This window comes from Bidens hawaiensis, unplaced genomic scaffold, assembly GCF_021521415.1.
Source record: "Bidens hawaiensis isolate Kalapana, Puna unplaced genomic scaffold, B.hawaiensis_p1.1 tig00011858_1, whole genome shotgun sequence".
NCBI lineage: Eukaryota > Viridiplantae > Streptophyta > Magnoliopsida > Asterales > Asteraceae > Bidens > Bidens hawaiensis.
This window is the reverse complement of record NW_027491943.1, coordinates 555,134-562,264: the sequence shown is the minus strand read 5'-3', so window position 1 is coordinate 562,264 and position 7,131 is coordinate 555,134. Positions and strand designations below refer to the sequence as shown.

General features: G+C 33.4%; 1 long non-coding RNA gene across 1 annotated transcript; it reads left to right on the top strand.

Moving 5' to 3' along the window:
* Positions 1-2,690: 2,690 nt before the first annotated feature.
* On the top strand, positions 2,691-4,553 carry LOC143539275 (uncharacterized). The gene is made up of 3 exons (XR_013136410.1): positions 2,691-2,844; positions 4,121-4,266; positions 4,345-4,553. It is a non-coding gene; the product is annotated as an uncharacterized LOC143539275 (long non-coding RNA).
* Positions 4,554-7,131: the final 2,578 nt, after the last annotated feature.

The window sequence follows — 7,131 nt, the reverse complement described above, 5'->3', positions numbered from 1 at the left end:
TGGACATTGAATCTTTATAAACAACCAAAGATCACGAATGCACAGGTACGTGCATGCTATAGATAATATGTTTCTTTTTAATATATTCTTTTTATACCAATTAGTAGGTAACATGTAACTTTTTATCAATCTCTGCGGCTATGGTGCACACACTAGACAAACTTTTCGCAAACACGGGTCTTAGTAAAGTTGATTTCAGGGGCTGGCCTTGATCTAACAGGGTGACGGAACCCCCCCCCCCCCCCGGGTGGAATTTTGAACCCCATAAAAAAAATTTGGGATACGTCACCGATTGATGTTTCATTTACATACATATTGAAGGCTATGGAACCAGTTTTCCCGGTTGTATTGTCTACTATATTTTTAAGAGAGGTATATGATGTTTATCCATATAGTATTATTGTATTTTATGCCATATCATTTAAAAAGTTTTTGAGAGTTCAGTTTATTTTTATATTTATTGACAGATGTTGACACAATGACTAAAGCCTCACTTAATTGGTATAGGAAAAAAAGATACATTTTATTATTTGTTCATAAAAGAACATGTTTTTTTAGTCATTTGTTAATATTGGTTTGCTATTTGTTATCTTTATAATCTGATCATTACATTTGATAACAGAGCATGGTTTTGGAGTGCAATGACATCAAATTGGTTTTGGAGTGCAATGAGCCAATGACATCAAATTTGTCGAACCAATCGTGTAATGTTATCAACAAAAAATTTATTGTTAAAAAAAGGTAGATTTGCCATTATAACATCAAACTACCGGACCATGGGTATAAAATAAGGTTTAGGATTCATATAATAATTGTCACATACAAAAGCAACATCTCACTTTAAAAAAAAACTATATCTTACCATATGTTTAAATGGTTGTAACTACTAAAAATCTGTTTAAACATATTGTCGTCTCAGTAGCATTGTGCGGGTTTACTACTAGTAAAAAGAAAAAAAGAATGTCTTGGTCTCATCTTAGGTTTACTAGTAAGTTTTGAAGTGAGAAACCAAAAAAAAACTCTTAGTAACACCATAATGATAAATCTTATTTAATGTACATCATTTTGATAATTATTGTTCCCACCAACACCATTTTAGAGAAGAAGATGAAGAAAAAAATTGGAGAGATCCAACACTTGATTTAAATTTAAGATAGATTTTTTTAAAAATTTTATTATTATTATTATTTTTTTTTATAAATGAGTATTTGTAATGAATAAGATCAAACTTGACAATTGGGTGATTTTTTCCCAAAGTATATCTATGGGTGATTATTATAAATCGGATGTGGCTTAAATGGGATGAGCTCAGTACCGTACCGGTACCGGTACCGAAAATCGCCAAATCTAGGTACCGGTACCGAAATATTCGGTTCGGTACCGGTATTGGAGGTAAATATTCGGAAAATACCGGTACTGTACCGATCCCGAAACTTAAAACTTTGGTACCTATTCGGTACCGGTACGATACCGGTACCAAGTACCAAATGCTCATCCCTATGGCTCAATGGTAGAGCACTCACTTTACTAGTGAGTGATAGGGGGTTCAAACCTCACTATCACCAATTTATATGGCAGATAGGAGGGATGACCCTGGCTTGCCAGGGTTCGACTCATGATCTCACCCGGTTTTACCGGCTCCTCGTTGTCGTGCTGTCTAGCGGGCGTGTGGGTCGGATTTTATTCGGGAAATCCCTCAATAGGTGGACCGCTAGGGGCTCCGTCCGTCCGGACTCGTGACCGGCTCGGGCTACCTTTAGCCAGTGGTGGCCCTACGGAATACCCGGCGTTACTTAGTTGGTCGTTCAAAAAAAATATATCTGTGGACACATCACAGCAGAAAATGTCTAGTCGAAGCGTCTGAAGACCACAAAAAAGAGAACGTCATCAATTACTTCTACCGCTAATCAATAATCATAGCAGCCACTCGATTTTGTAAGAGTATTTTAGGTCCTACGGGAAGGGATATTTTGAGAACCATATTGAGTTTTAAGAACTTAAGAACTCAATTCTTGGCCACACATTAAATTAAATGGATTGAAATATGTGGTTGAGATTAAATCTGACCAAAAAGTCAAAGTAGGAGAGAGAATAAATATGTAAGTGATTACACAAACTTTTACGTCCATTACACATTTACACATGTGTAAAAAGTCGACTCGGTGCGTAAAAAATTATGTAATTTTTTTACGTATATGTAACCTACATATATTACACATGTGTAAAAAAAATTTCGAAAAAAAAAACGTTACGTTGAGTTCTTTCGAGTTCTTAAAACTCAAAAGGGTTCTCATTTGAAATCTCCCCTAGGTGCCATAAAACAAATAAACAATTTTCTTAAAATATAAGAAAACTGACTTTAATTCTTGCACGTCCAATTCTATGGTTGTTTAGATTTGAAAATGAATTTCAACAAAGGAGACGAAGCTTCCTTCTACAAGATCATACTCAGTGACTCACCATACCTAGTGAGTTCATATTTTAGTTGTAACTTTGAACACACACCATTTTTTATAAGACTAATTAAGTGCACATATATATATATATATATGTTACAGCGATTGCCATATGCTTTCGCCAATAAGTTTCTGGAAAAAGGTGAGAACAAGAAACAAATTGTTATTCTTAAAACTGCAGAATCTGGTGTGGAATGGAGAGTAAAATATTTAAGGATCGGAGACAGGTATTACTTCATGGGTAGTTGGCTCAAGTTCAAGAACCAAAATCGTGTCGAAGTTGGTGACTTTCTGGTCTTTTGGCTTCGGTCTCCTTACCCAAATCCAATCTTTGAAGTATATATATTTTCACCCAACGGATGTCTCAAAAACACAGCTAGTAGCTCAGGTAATTTCTGTTTGCTAATCGCTTGTACTTATCTGGTTTAATATTATTTTCATAACTTTATTAATATTTTAGCATTGTGATAAAATTTTAATGCATATTTGGACGAATTATTGTAACGGATAAGAATCGTTGAACAAGGATGATTAATGGACAATAGACGTATTTTATTTTTCGAAAGCCAGAAAAATATTTAAAACTTTCAACTCTCTTGTTTTCTATAATCTATTAAGTTTTCTTGAGAATACTTTTACTAAGCAAATAGTTTCTAAAAATAAAAAATTAATGATATCATATGCTCACTCCTCTAATTTTTTTTGAAGCATCAAATTTCATAACTTTTGAACTTTTAAGTGTATTACATAAACAAATAAAGTTCAAGTATAATGATTAAAATGTTTTCAAGGTATGCCAAAGTAACTTTATGGATTAAAATTTTGCCGCAGTAAGAAAGAGGTGTTTTCAAGGTATTTTCATAACGGCTTGTTGGAGTATTTAGAAGGCAAGGAATGAGGTCGTCTTTGACAACGTGATCTCGGTCTCCATTTTGAAGGAGGATATTAAGTCTTTGGATTAAAAATAGGAAGTCCTTTAAATCTTTAAATCTTTTAAGTCGGATTAATTGGTGTAACTTCACTTTTTAGCAAGCCCTTCACTAGTTTTACCTTGTTTTGGTGAATGCCGTTCAAAAAAAAGTTTAACACATTCTGCTACATGACATTAAGCTAACAGTTATGCACAAATTTAAATTTCCAAACTAAAAGTAAAAATACATTTAAATACAAATTAAGATTTATATTACTTAAATGTCTTGCTCTCCATTGCTACCAGCAAAAAATCAATGTGACGGGTCGTACAAAAAAGTAGGTTGATCAAATTTAGAGATGCTCTAAGTTATTGACTTATATGATTTATCATAATTAGACCATCTCTAACGAAGGGTTTTTGGAGATTTTTGAAAGAGAGAGAAAATGAGTTGGGGGGAGAGAGATGATGAGATGAATGGAAGAATGTTGAGTAACATTCTTGGTAAAGAATATTTAAAAGCATGTATGTGAAGGAACATGTAGGAGAGAGAGAGTATTTTGATAGGCTGTGCCTTGTTAACATTCGAAAACATCATCTAAAAATTTATCTGTTGCTATTGATGATTCTCTCAGTTTGTTAGATTTGTCATTAGTTTCTTAGCTTTATGTTTTCATTAACATCCATGTGGATAAAGATGTAGTTTTCAGTTGTTTATTATACATCAAATATTATTAACATTACATGTTTTCAGTTCATTTAAATTCTTTCACCGATTGCATAGGTAATGAGAAGATAAGTTTGGTTGAAGAAGAAACCAGGGACATCGTTTCAATGGAAACCATGCAGGAGCCATTGACATTGTGGAGGGATGTTAAGGAAAGCTACAAGTATAGGATGGTAATTATCTAACTGAATGTTGTTATCGGACAAGTTACAAATTAATGTTTTATTAGCAGAGTTGGAATATATATGCAGCCACTGACGAGTGCCTTCGTGGAAGCGGCTGGTATCAATGACTATGGCAACCTGCGGCTGGAGAACAAGGATGGAAAGACATGGGATGTGATTTTCGGGAAGTATGTGCCGAGTAAGACGCCTATCATTGGAAGAGGATGGTTCGGTTTCTTGAAAGATAATAAGGTGAAGATAGGTAACAGTTGTGTTCTTACTCATGTTCAAGACAACCTTGTTTGTGTTCATGAAGTTAAGAAGCGAGGAAGAACCAATGGATTGAAGTCAAAGGGTCGTTGATTGTTGTTCAAAGACGTCTTGAAGTAATTAGATATAAAACTCTAGGGTTGGGCTCAAAAGATCTTGTTTAACCATCTTAAAAACCTTTAAACTAGATGGAACATCACTATGACTTAAACTTTGTATAACACTTGTTAGAATATCACCAATAGGGGATTCTTAGAGTGTTTTTAAGAAGAGAATGTGATGTGGATGAGAGAGAGTATGATGTGGATGAGAGAGGGCGGGCCCAAAAAATCTTGGAAGTAATTATCTAAGGGTTAGGTTTAAATAGGAAGTTTGATTTTCCTAAGAAGGCTAAAAAGGAGGGTATTTTAGTCTAACACTTTAATATTAAAACCCACCTACTTTAATCTCAAAACCCACTTACATAAAACCCAATTACATATTCACTCATCTCCTACAACCACCACCACTTCACCGCCACCTCGCCGGAAAAGTCCAAAAAAACACAATGAAAAACACTATGAAAAACACAATGGAAAAAAAATGAAAAAAAAACACAATAATAAAAACACAATAAAAAACACAATTGTATGACACAATGTAAAAAATATAATGGAAAAAACATAATGAAAAATACTATTGTCTAACACAATTTTGTAAAACACAATTTGTAAAACACAGTTTATAAAAAACCCACTAATTTTTTTTTAATTTTTATATTACAATATGGTACTCATATAAAAGATAAAAAGACACTCGTTATTATGGTGAATTTGTTTTTCAATAAAAACGTCGTAAAAAAAAGTTATGGACGTTTTAAAATGATGGAGGAATTGGCATGTGCCTTACATGTGGAGAGAAAAAGTCAACAAATATGTTATTCCTTTTATGCCCTTTACCTTGTGTTCACACTTGATTTCCCCCTAAACTAATCTCAACCCTCCATGTTAAAAATCAATGGACAAGATTACTTCTTATCTTTTCTACAAAAACTATACTTCCTATTATAACCTAACCCATCTAATATAAGTAAAAGCGATGGCTGGCGTCGCGACCAGCTATTTTGTTATGTTTTGTTATTTTTTAGTTTTGGTAGGCCTTTTTTTTTGTTTTTTTTTAGTTTTGGCACCATAATAAAAGTAACGCTAACTAACCGAACTCTTTTGTTTTAGTTTCGGTACCGTAATAAATGTGACGAAATCGACCGAAACGTAACGTTAACTGACCGAACTATTTTCTTTTAGTTTCGGTGTCGTAATGAATGTGACAGAACCAACCGATTTGCGTAGACTCACCGCCTCAACTCCTGAGTTTGACCAATGTCACCCAATTAGCCCACCTCAATTTATATCAATTTTTTGTTTTGGTTATGGTACCGTATCGAACATCATGGAAATCGACCAAATTCACGTATAATCACCCGCCTCAACGCCCGAGACCGACATTGATCGGGTTTTATCAATATCCGATTTTACCGACTGACAGCACCTTATATGCCCGCATCAGTATTTATTTTGTTTGTGTTTTTGTGTTTGTTTTTCATCTGTCACCGTGACAAATGTAACCAAAAGCGTAATGAATATGACTGAAACCGACTAACTTTGCATAGACTCATTGCCTCAACGCCTGACTTTGACCAACATCTGGGTTTTATCGACCGACGCCATCTCATTGGCTCACCTCAATATATATATATATATATATATATATATATATATATATATATATATATATATATATATATATATATATATATATATATATATAGAGAGAGAGAGAGAGAGAGAGAGAAAAGGGTTCAAATAAGAATAAGAAGTTTTCTAGGAATGATAAGAACCAATAGATTTTTAACAAGTGGCATTATAACCTAGGGATGAGCTTTTTTTCCTGAATACCGATACGGTGCCGTTATCGTACCGGTACCATACCGACCGATCATTAGCGGTATCGGTATCGGTTTTTGTTTTTCTTAAATTTGGTATCGGTAAAAAGTGGTATCGGTACCGGTACTTTGCGGTAAATATCGGTATTTGTACCGAATTTATATAAGATATGTTTAGAGATTTTTTAAGGATCCTTGATTGAATTTTAAAAAATATCATTAATTGTATTTACCTATTTTAAGAGAATTTTAATCAGAGTATCTAATTATCTATATTTCATTTGTAATTAATATTTCAAACCTCAGTTTTTTTTCTTGAAAAGCAACAAATTACACAGTTAAAGCATTATCATTCAAGATTTTAAAACACTAGCTAGCTTAATATGAAAGAACGATCTGAAGAGATTTATAAAAATGTTATCGCTTTGTAATTTTTTTTATCACAACAGCACAAAAATATTCAATAAATTAACAATAATCAGTGAGTAATAAAAATTAGAAGTTTTGACCCACATAATACATTAAAAATGGTTTTACTTTGTGTTGCAAAAAAAAATAAAACGCTAGTTTAGATTACTAAAGAAAGATAAAATGCTAAAGCGGCATCGAAGCGGTAAATTACCGAAATACCGGTATCGTGTCGGTACCGAACCGATATATTCGGTACGGTATTCTTACCCATT